The sequence below is a fragment of the Sus scrofa genome, chromosome 13 (genome assembly GCF_054392235.1).
Source record: "Sus scrofa isolate SSC_HxYL_T2T_F1_AM1 chromosome 13, Sscrofa_HxYL_maternal_Yorkshire_Landrace_v2.0, whole genome shotgun sequence".
Lineage (NCBI taxonomy): Eukaryota > Metazoa > Chordata > Mammalia > Artiodactyla > Suidae > Sus > Sus scrofa.
The window spans coordinates 74,534,305-74,555,494 of record NC_139395.1 but is presented as its reverse complement, the minus strand read 5'-3'; the positions used below and the strand labels follow the sequence as shown (position 1 = coordinate 74,555,494).

Below are 21,190 nucleotides of genomic sequence, written 5' to 3'. Positions count from 1 at the left end.
TCTCATATTAAGCGAAATAAGTCAGGAAGAGAAAGACAAATACCGTATGATATCACTTATATGTGAAATCTAAAATATGGCACAAATAAACCTATTTACAAAATAGAAACAGACTCACAGACATAGAGAACAGAGTTGTGGTTGCCAAAGGGGAGAAGGGAGAGAGTGGGATGAACTAGGAGTTTGGGGTTAGTAGATGCAAACTATTGCTTTCAGAGTAGATAAGTAATGAGGTCCTGCTATACACCATAGGGAACTATATTCAATCTCCTGGGATATGATATGATGGAAGATAGTATAAGAAAAAGAATGTGTGTGTATGTGTGTGTATATATATATACATATATGTATATATATGTGTGTGTGTATATATATATACATGTGTATATATGTACTTATATGTGTGTGTATATATGTGCATATGTATGTATATATGTGTGTATATATGTATATATGTGTGTATATATATGTATATATATATGTGACTTGGTCACTATGCTGTACAGCAGAAATTAGCACAACACAGCAAATCAACTACACTTTATTTTAAAAAATAAATTAAAAACAAAAACAAACAAAAAGAAAGCAGGACTGCAAAGTATGTGTCTATCACAGTATTCACAAATCTGCATTGCCTCAGCCTACTTTGCAAATCAACTGTTGCATCACATTTTGAGGACTTGCTCCCTAGATCAGGAAATTGACCCTGATTTAAGGAGGCAGCTGGTGGAGGAGGGAAGGGGGGCACAGCTGGGATCTGAGAACAGATACTCACACAGGCAATCAGCTCAGGCTAACTAGAGACTGGCAGTCACATCTCCAAATAATAAATAGACTCTCTAAAATGTCCCACAGTCCAGTTTGGGCTAAAATATCTGGAAATTTTGGATATTATCACCAATTTTGGAGGTCTGTTACCTAAAATTAATGAGCACCATCTAGAATGTTGGAGCTGAAAGACTTCTCAGGAGCACTGAGTTTATCTCTTGAATCAAACAAATGGAAACAGACCCCAGAGGTTAAGGTTAAGGCAGAGCCAGCATTTCAGCCCCATTCCTCAAACCCAGGCACTTGCTTATCCCCTTTGCTTACTGGAATTTAGATGATGCTTTCTTGTGAATGAAGACCCTTGGAGCATCATGAAAAGTGGTTTTAGTTTCAGCCCATGGACTAACCTTTGCCTAACTAAATCTGAAAACTGTGCCAACTGAGGTCAGAATTGATGTGCTCTAAAGAGAGAAAAAAAATGAATTTGTAATCCCAATTATTTGGTGAATAAAGAAAAGACACTCAATTTCTAAACTGAGGACACAGCTTCTTCAAGGAGATTGGAGTGGAAAGTACTCATTACTCACCAGTGATCTGAGGCTCTAATGACCACAGTGTTTGAGAAAACCACAGACTTTTCTCTCTCCTTTCATTCAAGTAACACCATGTTAACAGTGTTATTACTCAGTGATTACCCACACACTCAGGTTAATATACTTAAATTATACCAAGATATGCATCCAAAGTCATTAGAAAAACTTGAATTTGATGTGAACTCTAATTTAAAGATATTATTCAGATACTTCAGACCTCAGGCCTCTGCTCATATTGTTCAGATCTTTATTCCTGAAGTCTCTAAATTCACTCTCAGAATGAAGAGGCATACAAATGCCTACCTGTCAAGTGCTACCATTTTAGGAAAATTCATTTTATTATTAATACTTAAGGCCCAGGGGGAGATTTCAGATTTGGGTCTACATTCAACTCTGATACTTGATAGGTGTTCCTGTGCTAGTTTCAGATCCCATTCTAAAAATAAAAAGCATGCCTAAGAAGAGTCTGTTCAATGGTAAATATATGTGGATTATCCATTTGCAAAGATTGATAATGCAATAAAACACTCTTACCTTTGAAACTGTGAATAATAAAATGTAATCTTTCTTTGATACTGCTGAATGTACTTTAAAATTATGCAGTGCCTTGGAGTCATTGCAGAGAATATAACTTTTTTATAGATCAGGGAACCACAGAACCTTAGAAGTGAAAGGGACTTAGTGTCTTTCACTTGAGGGTTGCTAATTAGGTTTTGTATAGTTGCCAGCTACAATCAATTGGTATGGCTGTGGTGTGCCATGCTAAGAATTCTTTGGCTACTAGGGCTCAATGGACGAGTGTAACGTGATCAATTAGCAATGTCTGCCATGGGCAGAAGGAAAGAATAATGACTGGCAGGGCATGTATTTTCTGTTCTTAACAATTCCAACCTCTTCATTTTAAAGATGAATAGCCTCAGGCCAAGCACAGTTCAAAAGATTGGCCAAAATCAGCTGGTCTATTGTTGAGCGGGACTAGACATTGCTGTTTCTATCATAGCATGCCAGCTCTGTAATATCAACTCACAACATCTAGAAAATGGGAAATCAAGTAAGTTTCTTGAGCACCTAAAAACTTTGGCAGGAAAAAAAAACAACTAAGTAGAAAATATATTTGGATAGTGATGTGCATTACCTAGGAAATTGGTGACAATTCATTGAATAGTTTAAAAGAATTTAATTTTCCAGTGAGATACCATGTAGTTTAAACTATAATCATGCTTTCAAAATTCATTTTTTACACAATAAATATATTTGGATGTCTTCTCTGTGAAAAGTACTATATTAGAGAATAGTACTGAGATGTTCTAGGCAAAAATCTCCCAACATCCATTCAACAGACATTTACTGAGTACTTGCTTGAGTCAGATAATGTACTTGGTCCTGGAGATTTAAAACCAAGTAAAACTCTGCCTTGAAGGAGTAGTTCTCCTAGTAGGCAATATCTGGTACCATAACCAATGGTTAAAGCAACTTTGTTTTGTTTCCTAGATCTTCAGGAAAGATCTTTCTAGGAAAGATTTCAAGAAACTTAAGACAGAGAAGACGCTTTTAAGAAAGGTAATGTATAGCAAAGAAGAAGCTGGTAATTTTTCAAAATAAATACCCAGTGAAGATGAGTATGTAAATATTTCACCTTTAAATATTTCTATTTGAAATCATTTCATTGAAGTATAGTTCACATCATAAATGAAAATGCACAGCTTGCTGAATTAACACACAATGAAGAGAGTAAATACATCCTGGAAACCATAATCCTGGTCAAGAAATAGAACATTATCAACCTAACATGCCTCTGTCCTCCTCCATCCTTACCCCTCACATCAGCCCCCAGGGGTGACATCCTTGATTATCCTGACTTTCCAACCCCAGATTGGTTTTTTCACTTTTTGAACTTTATGTGGATGGAATCACATTACATTTGTTTTATATCTGACTTCTTTTGCTCAGCAATAGTTTTATTGGAATTATTCATGTTCTGTGTAGCTGCAATTCATCATTTCTGTTACAATATAGTATCACCCTATATAAATATACTTCAGTTTTTTTATCCATTCTATGGTTGGGGGATATTTGTGTGCTTCAAGATTGGAGTTATCACAGTAAATATTTCTGTGAGCATCCTCGTGCCTGCATTTCTACTGGAGATATGCCTAAGATGTAATTATTGGGTTGTTCATGGGAGCATTCCATAAGCACTTCCAGTTTTCCAAATGGAACCAGTATATACTCTTCCAGAAGTGTCAGAGAGTCCTCATTGTTCCACATCCTCATCAATATTTGGCATTTTCAGTACATTTAATATTAATCAGTCTAGTAGGTATCTCACTAGAATTTTAATTTGCATTTTTCTAAATTACTGAGGAAGTCAAACACATTCTCATGTGTGTTAAGTGTTCCGATATCATCTTTGGTGAAGTATACTTGCTTTTTCTTTATTGTTATTTCCCCAATACAATTTTTTTTTCTACTGGACAGCATGGTGACCCAGCTACACATACATGTATACATTCTTTTTGCTCACATTATCATGCTTCTTCATAAGTGACTAGACATAGTTCTCAGTGCTATACAGCAGGATCTCATTGCTTATCCATTCCAAAGGCAATAGTTTGCATTTATTAACCCCAAATTCCCAATCCAGCCCACTCCCTCCCACTCCCCCTTGGCAACCACAAGTCTGTTCTCCATGCCCATGATTTTCTTTTCTGTGGAAAGGTTCATTTGTGCCATATATTAGATTCCAGGTATAAGTAATGTCACATGGTATTTGTCTTTCTCTTTTCTGAATTACTTCACTCAGTATGAGAGTCTCTATGTTGCTACAAATGGCTTTATTTCATTTTTTCATGACCATTGTGTATATGTACCACATCTTCCTAATCCAATCATCTGTTGATGGACACTGAGGTTGTTTCCATGTCTTGGCTATTGTAGATAGTGCTGCAATGAACATGTGGGTGCATGTGTCTTTTTCAAGGAAAGTTTTGTTTGGATATATGCCCAGGAGTGGGATTGCTGGGTCACGTGTATAGTTTTCTAAGGTACCTCCATACTCTTCTCCATAGTGGTTGTACCAGCTGACATTCCCACCAACAGTGCAGGAGGGTTCCCTTTTCTCCATAACCTCTCCAGCATTTTTTATTTGTGGACTTCTTAATGATGGCCATTCTGACTGGTGTGCGGTGGTACCTCATGGTAGTTTTGATTTGCATTTCTCTAAGAATCAAGGATGTTGAGCATTTTTCCACGTGCTTGTTGGCCATCTGTCTATCTTCCTTGGAGAAATGTCTCTTCAGGTCTGTTGCCCATTTTTCCATTGGGTTTTTGGCTTTTCTGCTGTTGAGTTGTACAAGCTGCTTGCATATTGTAGGGATTAAGCCCCTGTCCATTGCATCATTTGAAACTATTTTCTCCAATTCTGTAAGTTGTCTTTTTGTTTTCTTTTTGGTTTCCCCTGCCGTGGAAAATACAATACACTTTAAAACTGCATCACAAAAAATCAAATACCCGGGAATATATCTGACCAAGGAGGTGAAAGACTTATATACTGAGAACTATAAAACATTAATCAAGGAAATTAAAGAAGATGTAAAGAAATGGAAAGATATTCTGTGCTCATGGGTTGCAAAAATTAATATTGTAAAAATGGCCATACTACCCAAAGCAATCTACAGATTCAGTGCAATCCCTATCAAATTACCCATGACATTTTTTACAGAACTAGAACAAACAATACAAAAATTTATATGGAACTACAAAAGACCCAGAATTGCCAAAGCAATTCTGAGGAACAAAATCCAAGCAGGAGGCATAACTCTCCCAGACTTCAGGCAATATTACAAAGCCACAGTCATTAAGACAGTGTGGTACTGGTACCAAAACACACATACAGGCCAATGGAACAGAATAGAGAACTCCCCCCTCCCAAAAAAAAAAAAAAAAAAAAAAAAAAAAAAAAAAAAAAAAAAAAAAAAACCCTGACACCTATGGTCAACTAATCTTTGACAGAGGAGGCAAGAACATAAAGTGGGAAAAAGAAAGTCTATTCAGCAAGCATTTCTGGGAAACCTGGACAGCTACAAGCAAATCAGTGAAACTAGAACACACCCTCACACCATGCATCAAAATAAACTCAAAATGGCTTAAAGACTTAAATATAAGACAAGACACCATCAAATTCCTGGAAGAGAATATAGGTAAAACATTCTCTAACATCAACCTTATAAATGTTTTCGCAGGTCAGTCTCCCAAAGCAACAGAAATAAAAGCAAAAATAAACCAATAGGACCCAATCAAACTGAAGTACATTTTCAAACCTCTGGTTTAGGACTCCCCTGGTGGTCTGGTGGTTAAGACCTTGTGCTTTCACCTCTTCAGCCAGGGTTAAATCCCTGGCCTGGGAACTGAGATCCCATGTCAAGCTGCCACACAACAATAACCAAAAAAACCTCTTGCCATTTTCCTTTTGGATTGTCTACTTTTTAAGATCTTTTTTCTTTCTTTCTTCATACAGCTGAACCCCTGGCATGTGGAAGTTCCCAGCTAGGGGTCAGATCAGAGCTGCATCTGCTGGCCTACACCACAGGCACAACACCACCAGATTTAAGCAGCATCCTCAACTGTGCAGCACATGGCAACACGGGATCCTTAACCCACTGAGGGAGGCCAGGAATTGAACCCACATCCCCACAGAGACAACCTTGGGTTCTTAACATGCTGAGCCAAAACAGCAACTGCCTGGATTTTCTACTTTTTGAAAACTGTACAGTTTCTATGATAGGTTGTATTATATTCAAAGTAAGAACGTCTTTCTGTTCATCAAGAGACACTATTACACTGTTTCTGTCAAGATCTAGTCAGGATACATAAACAACCCCAAGCTGGAATATAATACAAAGAGTTGGAAGGACAGAGTTTAATACAAAGAATTAATGGCTAGATACCAAACTGTCCACAAACTGTCCTCTAAATAGCTATTCTGAAAAAAAGACTAAGTGCTGGATGCAGTGGAGCGAGCTGCAGGCAAGAAGGCTCAAATCCCACCTCATCCAGCTTTGCAGTGTCTCTCTAGCACCCCCTATCTGTGGCCATCAAAGCAAAGTCTGGCCTCAACATTACAAAAGTCAAAAGTGGGGCTGGAGCTGAGACAGGGACATAAGACCCATCAAGAGAACACGAAGGCAAAGCAAAGAGTGGGGAAGCTACAACCCGCAAGGCGCTAGGGATGTCTAGCACATCAAAATAGCTAACCTTTAAAAGTTAAAATAGGGGAGCATCTGTTGTGGCTCACTGATAATGAACCTGCCTAGCAACCATGAGGCTGCAGTTTCAAACCCTGGACTTGCTCAGTGGGGTTAAGGATACAGCATTACTGCAAGCTGCAGTGAAGGCCACAGACATGACTTGGGTCTGGCATTCCTATGGCTGTGGTGTAGGACAACAGCTGCAACTCCAATTCGACCCCTAGCCTGGGAACTTCCATATGCTGCACCTGAGACCCTAAAAAGAAAAAAAAAAAAAAAAAAAAAAGGAAAAAGGTGTTAAAATAGCTAGGCTTTAATAGTTAAAATAGCTAATCTGAGACCATGTGGACCACATGTCTGCTTATTATAAGGCTTCACCACAGCACCACACCTCATCTCACAGCAGCCCATTAGGATGAGAACTCTTGCTATTCCCACTGGAAAAAAATGAGAAAAAAGAAAAGGCAAGTGAATTGAAGTAATCTGTCCAAGGTCACACAGTCAGGAAGTGCCAGATAGAATAAATAACAATTCAGATCAATTTAACTCATTTTTATTTTCGTGCTCATATCCAAAAACAAGGATTTACTGTTAAAAACTATATAGTATTATGGTAAATTAGTCATGAAAGTGAATGGCAGGTCTGACTTCAAGGAATTTTTATAGTAATCAATATTTTCTGGTCATATTAGCTCATAAAAATATGGCAGATGGCATCAATATTTTGCCTTCTTTACCTTTTGTCAAGTCTTCATCTTCTTTTAGTTGGTCTTTCAGGAATCCTTGTCACTGTGATGAAAAACCACAGCTTCTGTTGATGTGTTTGTAATTATACTGACTGACTGTTGCTGTGATTTCTGGATCTTATGCTCAGAGATCATAATTGTCTCTGGGTGAGAATAATCCTTTTTTGCCATTTCTAGAATCGAAACCTATGTCTAAGCTGCTCCCAGAGCCATAATCCATAGGAAAACTCTCCAGTGTATTCCTGGCCTGTACGCCATTGTTTGAATGCTGTTGCAGTGCTAATAGACATGGCCATTTCACCTTCTTCCCCATGGACGCTGCCTCCATGGGCTGATCTGCTGAAGTGTGGAAAGATGCAAACTCATTTATTCATTTATTCTCACGCTGAGGTGGAGGGTGAGCTAAAAACCCCAATTCCTTTAAAAGATGATCCTGCCTGGCAGTCCTGTGGAATTACGGGGCAAGGCTAAGGGTTACTAGGCAGTCTCTGGCTCTCAGGCGCTGTGGAAGTTACTTCCACCACATCCTAATCCGTGTCTCCTTGTCCTCCCCTCCCCACATCAAGGTATCTCCCACCTGGCAGCCAAGTGTGAATGGCCAAACCTGATGACATTGCTCCTTGCTTTGGAGAAGGTAAGATTTCTTCCACGGTCCCCAAGGCACTGCTCTCACTGCAGCCTCACCTCAGCTACTCTCACCTTCACACCCCGCCCTCCAGGCCCCTGCTTCAGGGCTGCTACATGTGCCATTCTGCTATACTATCACCTCCCCCACATACTTCCCTTCCAGTGGTTACCTCTCATTCATGCTTCAGGTATCACTTCCTGAAGGGAGGGGTTTGTAGCTCCCCCAAAACCGCAGACTGGCCAGCTCCTCCATGAGAGGCTCATAGCTCCCCAGACTTTTCCAGGCTAGCATTCATCCTTTGTGATATGTGCTTGCATGTCTATCTAATCCAAGTCTGTTCTGTTTTCCCACCAGAATGTAGCTTCTGGGAGAGGCTAAGGAGTCCTGTTTTGTTCACCATTGTGTGTCCTCACACCTAACACTTCACTGGAACACATTCACCATTAAAAAAAAGACATCACAAAAGGATAGTTAACATTCATGATCACAACTAGTCAGGGGCAGGGAAGAGCCTCTTTATCCTCTATCTACTCTGAATGTTCCTCTCCCCAAAGACCAGTGCAAAGCAGTATCCCCTCGACAGTTGCTTCCACTTATTTACCTGTGCAGGTAGGCCATAGCTTAATGTCATCCTCTGTCAGAGGGGTGCTGTATGAGCAGTCTGACTGGGAGGGTCTAAGGTGGGGCCCAGAGATCTGCATTTAGCAAGCAGGGTGGGCATCCCGAGGCCACTATGAAAACCCTGGGCCATCCCTGCTCCATTCCTCTCCAAACCAACATGACCCCAGAAATCCCTTCTCCACCTCAAGTCCTCTGCATCGTCAATATTCTGCCCTGTCTTAGTTTCCTTTCACCACTGTAATGATCCACCACACACTCGGTGTCTTAAGGATACACATGTATTATTGTTCTGAAGATCAGAAATCTAGAATTAGTCTCGGTCTCAGATTTTTGCTCTAAAAGCAAGGCATTGGAAAGGCTGTGTTCCTTCTGGAAGCCCTAGAGGAAAACTCATTTCCTTGCCTTTTCCAGCTTCTAGAGGCCGCTGAGTTCATTGCTTCACGGTCCCACCTCCCTGCACCTCTGCTTCTGTCATCACATCTCCTTCTCTGGCTCTGACCCTCCTGCATCTTTCTTCTAAGGACTTTAGTGATTATATTGAGCCGTCCAAATAGCCTAGGATAATTTTGCATCTCAAGCTGCTTAGTTTCACACATCTACAAAGTCCCTTTTGCCAAATAAGGTATTGTATTCCCAGCTCCCAGGGGTCAGATTACAGGCCTCTTTAGAGGACCATGATTGCACCTGGCACAGGACACAGTCCCACTCTTGCTTTCCTCCTGTTTTTTGGGGACTAAATGCCCCTGGTGTGTGCCAAGGCTCAGAGCACACCCGCCTCCCTTCTGTTCTGCCCCTCCTCCTGCACCAAGTGTCCCACCTGTGGTCATATAAGGCCATCATAGTGAAGATCCTCCACTGTGGTAAAGAAGGGCTTTTTGGAAACAGAGTGGTCTGGATTTGGATTCTCAGCTCTGCTCTTTCCATGCCATGTAGACTTATAAGCCAAACTTCAATTCTCTGGTTCCTTTCTAGTGGGCTTACAGATGCCCCAACTTGGGGCTATTGAGAGGATTAACTGAAGTAATGGATGGAAAGCCATTCTCCCAGGACTTGGCAGGTGAAAAGCATTCAGCTAAGATAGGTTATTCCAAACTTTATCCTCAATGTCTCCCCCTTTCTCCTGTCCTGACTTGAGGTCTGGAGGCCTATCCTGCTTTTAAAAATGGCTGGGTGCCCTCTTTAAGCCATCCCTTTAACAACACCCACTGTGACTGGATAGACAGAGGCTGGACTTCCCTGTCTGTACCATTCTTTTCCAAGTTGAATTCAATCCAACAAGTGTTTATTCACCCCATCCCAGCACCGGGCTATACACAGAGCATACAGAGATGAGTGACCTCTCATGGTCACTCATGGTCTCTGTCCTCGGCAGACACTGCAGACAGTGGGACAAATTAAAAATAAAATTGCACAGTAAAGTGGTAAATGCCACAGTTGCTTGGAGAGATCAGGAAAGATTTCTGGATGAAGGGATATGAGCTAGTAAGGTAGGGACTACCTTTGCAGAAAAAGGGTTATAGCTTTTCATATTCATCAACTGCATCCCTGCCCAGGGCATTGAGCCAAAATATCATCAGCAAGATTTATGCTTGAGTGTTTCAGAAAAATGAAAGTGTCACCACACTGTTCTTTTAAGCCCAAGCCTGGCACAGAGAGCGCTTGGGGGATGGGGATGGATAATCCCAGGATGCTCTGCTTTTCCAGGGACAGGCCTGACATAAATTTAAAGCAGCCCAGTCAGTTTGCTTGACTGGAATATGGTGGCTGCCCAAGCATCTCAGGCAGCACGGAGACTCCTGAAGCTAGCACAGTAGCCATGTTCTAAGCACGAAAGATATCTGGCTAGAACATAAGTCAGTGGCTCTCCGACTTTTTAGATCTTGAGTCAATATAGCAGTGCAAACACCTACCTCTGTCCATCCTATGTATTCTGACTTTCTCGAGCAAAAGAACTCCAAGCTGGCTAAGCAATGGAGTGAACACAGTAACAGTAAAATCTCTGAAATTTCCTCTTTCACTAAACGTAATGATCAACCAAAGCATATCCCAATGTAATTTCTCAACTATATTAATTCATGCAACAACAAGAGCAATAATGTAAGACCAAGACCAGCTAAGACAGCAAGGATGCAGCCCATTTACTACAGCACCCTTCCAGAAAGTCCTAAGAATTCCTTCACCTCATGCTTGTGCATTCTCCATGAAAGCTTTGTAACATTGCCAAAGCGTTGGGTGGTTGCCAGACTCGTTGATAGGATATAAAATTAAAATCTTTAGCAAACCCTCATAATGTCTCAATTTTAGTTTATGGAAACCAAGTTTTAGTTGCCCATTTTTTAACTTTATTAATAAATAGTCCTAGTTGTGCATAAAAATGTATATCTATGGGCTTGTGTCTGCTGCCTCTGAAGAAGACTTACACCCGGATGTACGCTTACCATCCATCCATACAGATGCCTGAGGCCTGCAGTGGACTCAAGGCCACACCCTAAGAAACATTGCTCTGAAGAAACAACATGCATTCCTCATCCCCCCACCTCATGGATTTGCTTCTCCATGTGGTCTGTCTTGGGGGATGATGGGGGAGGGGGATGTCCAAAGAAAAAAGACTATTGCTCCATCGCAAGAGGAGGAATCCAGAGGTAGATCCAAGCAATGGAGGGATGGGGACAAAGTGGATAGGACAAGGGTTCAGGAATACGCTGTGAGCTAAGATCTAAATTCACAGTCATAGCAAGTGAAACAGACTGAGACTGAGAAAATCATTCAGCCCAAACCATCCCCTTCATAGGGAGAAAGTGACTTGGAATCATGAACAATAAGGATGACAGCACCAACCTAGCAAGCTTTTTAAAAATTCACTGAAAGGAGAGAGTGGGACATCCAGCTTGCGAATGGCCACTTCTCTGTTGCACACTGCGAAGGAACAATTTAAAATGGGTGATGTTGGGAGTTCCTATCATGGCTCAGTGATAATGAAGCCAATTAGTATCTAAGAGGATGCAGGTTCGATCCCTGGCCTCACTCAGTAGCTTAAACGATCTGACGTTGCTGTGAGCTGTGGTGAAGTTCACAGATGCAGCTCAGATCTGGCATCGCTGTGGTTGTGGTGTAGGCTGGAAACTGCAGCTCTGATTCAACCCCTAGCCTAGGAACTTTCATATGCCTTGGATGCAGCCCTAAAAAGCCAAAAAACAAAAATAAATAAAATGGATTATGTTGAGAAGGACAAGAAAATTTTTTTTTCATTTATAATGATTTTTATTTTTTCCGTTAAGGTTGGTTTACAGTGTTCTGTCAATTTTATACTGGACAGCATGGTGACCCAGCTACACATACATGTATACATTCTTTTTGCTCACATTATCATGCTTCTTCATAAGTGACTAGACATAGTTCTCAGTGCTATACAGCAGGATCTCATTGCTTATCCATTCCAAAGGCAATAGTTTGCATTTATTAACCCCAAATTCCCAATCCAGCCCACTCCCTCCCACTCCCCCTTGGCAACCACAAGTCTGTTCTCCATGCCCATGATTTTCTTTTCTGTGGAAAGGTTCATTTGTGCCATATATTAGATTCCAGGTATAAGTAATGTCACATGGTATTTGTCTTTCTCTTTTCTGAATTACTTCACTCAGTATGAGAGTCTCTATGTTGCTACAAATGGCTTTATTTCATTTTTTCATGACCATTGTGTATATGTACCACATCTTCCTAATCCAATCATCTGTTGATGGACACTGAGGTTGTTTCCATGTCTTGGCTATTGTAGATAGTGCTGCAATGAACATGTGGGTGCATGTGTCTTTTTCAAGGAAAGTTTTGTTTGGATATATGCCCAGGAGTGGGATTGCTGGGTCACGTGTATAGTTTTCTAAGGTACCTCCATACTCTTCTCCATAGTGGTTGTACCAGCTGACATTCCCACCAACAGTGCAGGAGGGTTCCCTTTTCTCCATAACCTCTCCAGCATTTTTTATTTGTGGACTTCTTAATGATGGCCATTCTGACTGGTGTGCGGTGGTACCTCATGGTAGTTTTGATTTGCATTTCTCTAAGAATCAAGGATGTTGAGCATTTTTCCACGTGCTTGTTGGCCATCTGTCTATCTTCCTTGGAGAAATGTCTCTTCAGGTCTGTTGCCCATTTTTCCATTGGGTTTTTGGCTTTTCTGCTGTTGAGTTGTACAAGCTGCTTGCATATTGTAGGGATTAAGCCCCTGTCCATTGCATCATTTGAAACTATTTTCTCCAATTCTGTAAGTTGTCTTTTTGTTGGTTTTTTTTTATGGCTTCCTTTGCTGTGCAAAATCTTGTCAGTTTGATTAGGTCCCACTGGTTTTTTTTTTTCCATTTTTTTTATTACTCAAATAAATTTATCACATCTGTAGTTGTATAATGATCATAACAATCTGATTTCACAGGATTTCTATTGGTTTATTTTTGCTTTGATTTCTGTTGCTTTGGGAGACTGACTTGAGAAAACCTGTGTAAGGTTGATGTCAAGATAATGTTTTGCCTATGTTCTCTTCTAAGAGTTTGATGGTGTCTTGTCTTATATTTAAGTCTTTAAGCCATTTTGAGTTTATTTTGGTGCATGGTGTGAGGGTGTGTTCTAGTTTCATTGATTTACATGCAGCTGTCCAGTTTTTCCAGCAACACTTGCTGAAAAGACTGTATTTTTCCCATTTTATATTTGAAGGGTAAGAAGATTTTTGTTCAGAAGTGTGCCCAGTGCCATACTGTAGTAAAGGGAGGCAAGCACAAGGTTGGCCCAAACCTCCAGGGTCTATTTGGATAGAAGACAGGTCAGCCTCCTGGATTCACTTACACAGATGCCAGCAAGAACAAGGGCATCCCCTGGGGAGAGAGACATTGATAGAGTATGTGGAGAATCCCAAGAAGTACATCCTTGGAACAAAAATGGTCTTCGTTGGCATTAGGAAGAAAGGAGAAGGGCAGACTTGGTTCCTCATCTCAAAAAAAGCTATTAATGAGTAATAGTTGGCCACTGCCTCATCTATTACAAAATTGAAATGTCTCATGACTTTTATATATGTACCATATTTAAATTGATCTCATACACTAGAATTAAGATCATGTATGGCTGATGGAATGTTTCTGTTTGGACAGTCCTGATTTAAATCAGGTTGGTTTGTGGCTAGATGAATATCCTCAGCTTTTTGAATTTTAGTAGTAATTGCAGTTCAACAAGTACTATCACTTTTTCCCCTTCGAAAGAGGTGGTTAGATTTGAATATGGAATGTTAAATTTTTCAAGAAGATGGTGAATACCTTCTCAAAACCTCTAGGAGACTGGTTTTATATTTAGATTTCTATAACTGGTTATATTAATATATTTAAATACAGAGAAGCTTCCTTCACTGTCTCATAGAATGGAGTAAGATTCACCTGTGTTTTGCTAGCCTGTTAAGGAAAGAGCTGAAGATGAACTGACAATGTCTACTTTATCTTTTTGGCATATCTTAACTATGCCAATTTTATTAAAATTCTCTGTGTCTAAAATACTGCCTTTTATTTATGAAACGGCATTTTGGTGTGGTTTATGTAATGTATCAAATAAAGAATATTTAGCATTTCTCACCAAAAAAAAAAAAAATTACAAAGAAAGAATGTATGCAAAGCATGCACATCACTTTGGGATCAGAGTAAGTGTTTATTATGTACTTGCTCATCTGTGAGTGACAGAACCTGAACTAAGTCTTCTAATTTAGAGGAAGTGCTCTGTCAGGCTGCCTCCTGATTACAAGCCCAGGCCCACAGGAAGCTCATAATTAAACAATGGCAATCTTGAGAGCATAAGGCAGTGCCCAAGCTCTGGTCCACCAGGAAGTTGTGTTATGTTTCTGTTTGAAGAGCAATGAATCTCAAGCCCAATGTATGATTCCATCCTGTAAAGTAATTCCTTCTATGCTGCCCTCCCAGGGCAGGAAGTTCTCCAAGATGTTACTTGCTACATTCTGCTCTCATGGATCTGTCTGATTTCACTACTACTATGATCTCTTTGAAAAAATAATTTATATATATTCCTCCTTTTAATTGTCTTAAATTATGAAAGTACTTACTTGCATTACTCATAAATTACTGTAATCATGACATCTGGGAATAATACAGAGAAGCCAGTAGAGGCAGTGCAAGGTTGAGGGGGGGCAGAGAACCCCAGTATCCAGAGACAGTCACTGCATCCGAAAATTTCATTATTTTGGTTGTACTATTTTATTTGTCCATTTCTTTCCATATCTATCAGTCAGGATTACCAGTAACAAACAGAAATTGATGCTGACTCACTTAAGCAGAGAAACAATTCATAAGGTAGCTACTGCTGACTCAGGGAAGATCAAATATTGAGTTTGTTTCCACCATGCAGGTTTTAAATAATGCTGACATGAACATCTTTGTGCATAAAGTTTTGTCTGCTCTGTGAATTATTTTCATAGGATAAATCTCTTGATGTCTAGACTAAAGAGAAGTCCTCTTAGATCCTAAGATCCGTCTTCTTGGGTCCTTAGTTTTGATGGGGCTTTTAGCTTGCTAGTGTAAGTCTATAAGCGATTTTTATGAAGGAAAATGAGTGAGTTCTAGATCCCTTCAGTGCTTGCCATTCTAAGATAATGACACTAAAAGGCCTCCCAACTGCTCCTTGTCCACGTTGTGGCTTTTTTTGCAGTCACAGGCAATGGTCTGATGTCATCATTACAAGTTGGGCAATTGTAGCAGAAGCTGTCACCACCACTCTAACCAGCCCTGTGTCAATGCTAGTCCAGCAGTGTAATAAAGAACTGTGAGGACGCCCTTCTACTAAACCCTTCTCCTCTCCTTATAGAAATGTGCTCCCTACTTCCAGCAACCATCATGGTTTACTTACACTTTCTCCTGAGAAAAATAAAAATGTGGCCCACCGGCTCGGGAACTTTGTTAGGTTGTTATTACGTATGCCTACATCCTCCACCTCCACCTTCCAACTACCACCCAGCCAAGGGCAGAGATGACATTTCTGTCACCTTTTTTCCCTACCAATGCATTATCCTCATTCTCACAGTGGGACGTAAGCTCCCCATGGACAGGCACTCTGGTGTGTTTTTCTTGTACTATCCTTTTCTCTGGTTCCTGTAGCATCACTTCACACATCGCAGACATGCAGTGAACATGCTCATTAAGTCAAGTTTAAGAATAGCCTCATAATTCAGAGTCTGGTTTCTTAGAATGATTTTTGCCTCCGAACACATCCAGGTTCTCTTCCCAGTTCTGGCTTTGGCTTACAAATCACCTTACCATTTTTCTGCCTACTTGGCTTTTCAGTTAGTTTCTCTACCAATCACACTGTTAGACTCTTTTATCTATCTTTCTGTTTTTCTTTAACTGAAAGCCACATTGCCCATGCATCCATTAACAACTGCATAAGACATATCTTCCCTACCTAATAGAAGGATCTAAATTTTTCTGCTCCTTAATGTGAATAGTAAACTATTGTCAGTGGTAGCTAAGAATATATTTACAGGAATTTGGGGGCCCAAATCCTCTCTGTGTTATTGGAATTGTATTTATTCAGACCCAAATTTGATCAGTTTTCTGTCTCTCTTTTCATTTCCTTGTCGGTTGCTTGACTTTCTCATATAGTACAGATGTTATGAGATACATTATTCTGGTCATATCTGCATTTGGTCTCCTTTTTTATGGAAGTATTATTGATTTATAGTGGTTAATTCCTGCTGTACAGCAAAGTGTTTCATATATTCATGTATATACACACACACACACACATACACACACACACACATACACACACACACACACACTCACACTCACACAGACATATCTGTGTGCTATATTGTAGGATCTTGTTGATTATTCTCTCCATGTATTATAGCTTACATCTGCTAACCACAACCTCCCACTCCAGCCCTCCCCCAAGCCCCTCCCCCTTGGCAGCTACAGGTTTGTCCTCTGTGTCTGAGAGTCTATTTCTGTTTCCTAGATGGGTTCATTTTAGTCTCTTATTTTTAAGGTAATAGCTTATGAAGTTACTCAGTTCCTAGCCATTGCATCACATCAAAACATTTAAGAACAGTCCAGGGATTATCAAAACCATGGTCCCCCTTAAGTGTAGAAGTGGGGTGAGAGCTAAAATTATCAATTTCAGCTGTTCTACTTGTTATTTTTATTTATTCATGCATCCACATAAATTTCATTTTAGCACAGTTTTCTGAATCGTGTGTGTATGTGTGTGTGTGTGTGTGTGTGTGTAAGCTTGTATGCATACACACATTCATACCCCCACCCCCTCCACACACACAGGAAAACCTCTGACTTAGTTCCATCCTGTGGCAGACGTTACTAATGCAACCAAAATTACAGTGTTTTGAAGTCAGGCTTGACCTTGACCTTGCAATTCATTTTGGCCGGTGGAATGTATGTAGAAGTGTTATTTGCCACTGGCAGGTAAAAACATTTAAGAGGCAGTGCTCACTTCAAGTTTTCTCTGCCCTGGCAATCAGTGATTACAGATGTATGTACTGATCAAAAGACTCCACAAGACTGAGACTAAAGTAGCCTAGACCAGGGATCCAACTCAGAGAATCTCCATACCCAGAACAGACAAAACATACACTTGAGTTAAGTCACTGAGACGGTTTTGACTGCAAAATTTCACACCCCTTGGCCATGGTTAACCCTTACGTTCAAGGCCAAGAATAAAAGGCCGAGGTGGGGAGGGGAGGAAGACATTGAAATGACCCAGCCAAGATCAAAGCTAGAAACAAGGCCATGACTGGCACCTGGGACTCTGAACTCCTTGCTTTGTGTCTGTCTCCCTGAGAAACACTCTCATGCCTTTGCTTCCTCAACCACAGTGGAAATAGCACGTGACGTCAGGAAGAGCTCCTGGGTGAGTCATGAAAACTATACACGAGTTTGAAACCATAAATTGTCCAACATTTTACTATCTTGCAAAATCTTCCCTACTTTACCTGTCAAGTCTGAGATGGATGGAATGGCAGGAAGGCTCAGTAATTTGCAGCATTAAGTAGTATCAGAAATAATCATTTTTGCAAATCATCCAACATACTTGGGACTTGAATAGGCTCTGGTGTATCTGAAAATATTACTATAGCAGTGAAAGATGTATACAAAAGTATTTTTTTGAATCCCAAACTATTCACCATATTCCTGACATATGAAAGTGAGTAGTTAATAAAATTGTCAACATTTTGAAGGGGCTATGAAATAGTCTTACTATATCTGGTTTTATGCCTGTTCCCAGAGCAGGTTTCCCTGCTCTCTCCCCTCTAGGTCTGCATAAAGCAAACAGGATCCATCTTTCATCCCCTTGAAACTCTGGGATTTGCAGGATAATAGATGCTGAAATGCACATTCCATGACAGTGGCTCCCAGTCCCAGCACTGGAAGATGAGAAGTAGAGTAAAAAAAGAGACACATTGCTAGATAGAGTATTGCTTTTAATTTCCCATAATTGGAAAGAACTCTCCAGGGAGTTCCCATTGTGGTTCAGTGGGTTAAGAATCTGACACAGTGTCCATGAGGATGCAGGTTCAATCCCTGGTCTTGCTCAGTGGGTTAAGGCTCCAGTATTGCCACAGGCTGCGCTATAGGTAGCAGATGGAGCTCGGATCCGGTATTGCTGTGGCTGTGGTATAGGCTCGAAGCTGCAGCTCTGATTCAAACCCTAGCCTGGGAACGTCCATATGCTGCAGGTGCAGCTATTAGAAAAGAAAAAAAGTTCTCCACTTGGATGAGCTTTGGAAACTGTGGTTTCTGGAAACTAGGAACATAAGTATTGTCAGGAATTTAACATCAAAGATTTTTTCTCAAGTTACTAAAAGAAAAACTAGAATAAATTTTTTAAAACTTAATGAAAATGATGTCCTTTATGAATAAATCGCAGGGGAACAAACCATTGAAGAAACCTAATTCCCCCTTTATTGTCAAGGGAGGCTAAGTGTGAATATTGATTGTCTAAGACTTCATAGACCCAGCACAGTGCTCCAAGCACCTCTGTGGGCCTTATAATTTACTGTCCAAACTGGTACCCTTTGGAAAATGGAATGGGGCAGTGCATGGTAATAATTACTCTGATATACCAGACACGTACCGCAGCTATCCTGAACAAGTCAGACTCTACATATTCGCACAAGAGGATGCCAATACAAATGGCAAGCTGGATCCTAGCAGGTAATACACTTGTTGGTTCATTGGGGTCTCTGGCCAACAGGGACTACCTACTTAGCTAAAGAAAATTGTTCCCACACATGACCAAATCTTCCCATTTTTTAAAAAGAAATCAGTATTTCTGTGTGTGCTCTTCATTTTCTTTTTCTTTTTTTTTTTTTTTTTTTTTTTTGTCTTTTTGCTATTTCTTGGGCCGCTCCCTGGGCATGTGGAGGTTCCCGGGCTAGGGGTCAAATCGGAGCTGTAGCCACCGGCCTGCGCAGAGCCACAGCAACACAGGATCCGAGCCGCGTCTGCAACCTACACCACAGCTCAGGGCAACGCCGGATCGTTAACCCACTGAGCAAGGGCAGGGACCGAACCCGCAACCTCATGGTTCCTAGTCGGATTCGTTAACCACTGCACCACGACGGGAACTCCGTGCTCTTCATTTTCTAAATGTTGTCAGTTCATTCAAAAACTCAAATTACCACAAGGACCAAACCCATCCTTTTAATTCTAGTTTGAAGGTCACCAGTTTTTGACCTCTTAAGTGTGTTAGAGAGAACCGTCACCATGGAAGACTAAGAAAGGGCTCCTGGGACAAAGTAAATCTGTTACTTAAATGTGCTTTTGTATAAAAGGTAAAGAATTGGAAGACTTACCCTGGCCCAGGAACTTCCATATGCCATGGGTACAGCCAAAATAGAAAGGAAAAAAATTCACAATTCTAAAATTAATTAATTAAACTCTTAATTTACAAATGATAACAGAAGGAGTCCCTATCATGGCTCAGCAGGTCAAGAACCCAACTAGTATCTGTGAGGATAAGGGTTCAATCCCTGGCCTCGCTCAATGGGTTAAACAATCCAATGTTGCCAGGAGCTGTGGTGTAGTTTACAGACGAGGCTTGGATTTGGCATTGCTGTAGCTGTGGTGTAAGCCAGCAGCTGCAGCTCCAATTTGACCCCTAGCCTGGGAACTTCCATATACCTCCAGTGCAGCCCTAAAAAAAGACTAAATAAATAAATAAATAAATTACAGAAGGAGTTCCCACCCTGGCTCAGTGGGTTAAGAACCCAACTAGTATCCATGAGGATGCGGGTTCAATCCCTTGCTTTGCTCAGTAGGTTAAGGATCTGGCATTTTTGTGACCTATGGTGTAGGTCTCAGATGTGGCCTGGATCTAGTATTGCTACGGCTGTGGTGTAGGCTGGAAGCTGCAGCTCAGATTTGACCCCTGTCCCAGGGAACTTCTATATGCAGCAGTTATGTCCTGATAAAGAGAAGGGAAAAAATGATATATCATTTTTTTCTGATAAAAACAGAATATATCTATAAGCAAATCTAGTTTTGCTTTTTCTGAAATACATGATTCCATAGAGAAACTATTTTTGGCTGTCAGGACTAGCTTGGCTGGTTTTATTGAGTAAACCAGTATGGAGCTTGATCTTCATCCCTACAGGAGTGAGTAGGAAAGAGGTCTTTTCCTTTAATTATGAAGGAAAAGCTTTCCTTTCTCACTGTTCTCCATGGCTGCCAAGCAGACTTTCTCTACGTTACATTAGCCATAACTGTGTTGTGTGGCCACTGACAGCTGCAAAGGATCATGGGGAAGGGGGCTGGGCTATGACAGGCTTAGAGCAAATGTGACTCCTTGCGGCTGGGCACAACATTGCCCCAAACAAAACGGAGGTTCTTATCAAGGAAGAGAGGAATTTTTGGGTCAATCAGCAGTGTCTCCCATAACTGTGAAATTCATTCATTTTTTTGTTCAATAAACATTGTGGGGGCACTTATTAAGTGCCAGGTCCTTGGGACACAGGAGTAAACACAGAGGCACAGATCTCTGACCTCCTCTACTGAGTTTATACTCTTGGAGTGAGGAGGATTTCTTTTTTTCAACTTTTTTTAAATTAAAGTATACCTGATTTACAATGTTGTGCCAATTAGGAGGATATTCTTAGAAGTAAGGCTTATAGTATTTTAGAAGTTAATCAGTGCTTTGAGAGAAAATAAAACATAGAAGGAAAATAGAGGGTGATAAGACTGGGGGTATGGTTTGGATATATCAGGTAATCTGGGGAAAATTTTCTAAGGAGGAGAATTTGATCAAAGACCTGGAAGATGTAAGGGAACAAGTTACACGTCTACATGAAGCAAAGGGAATGGCCAGTGCAAAGGCCCTGAGGTGGGGGGGGCCCCCACTTTGTTGTGTAACCCAGAGGCCAGAGGTGAGGGAAAGGAGTGAGAGCCTGGATGGTAGTAAGGGGAGGTCAGAGCAGGACCTGGGGGCCCACAGGCATCACAGGGCCTGGTGGACTCCCGTGAGGAGGTGGCTTACAGTGAGATGGGGAATGAAGAAGGGTCCCGGGCAGGGTGGTCGCATGGCCTGACTTTT

General features: G+C 40.8%; 1 long non-coding RNA gene across 6 annotated transcripts in view; it reads left to right on the top strand.

Moving 5' to 3' along the window:
• Window positions 1–21,190, top strand: part of LOC106505658 (uncharacterized) — a 1,202,834-nt gene that overhangs the window by 1,180,684 nt on the left and 960 nt on the right. For 3 of the 6 annotated variants that reach the window (XR_014823614.1, XR_014823616.1, XR_014823623.1), the window contains one exon: window positions 2,853–2,921. This is a non-coding gene — a long non-coding RNA (uncharacterized LOC106505658). Of the gene's footprint in view, window positions 1–2,852; window positions 2,922–7,919; window positions 7,988–21,190 lie in introns of all 6 variants that reach the window. The other 3 variants (XR_014823615.1, XR_014823630.1, XR_014823613.1) reach the window with 2 other exon arrangements.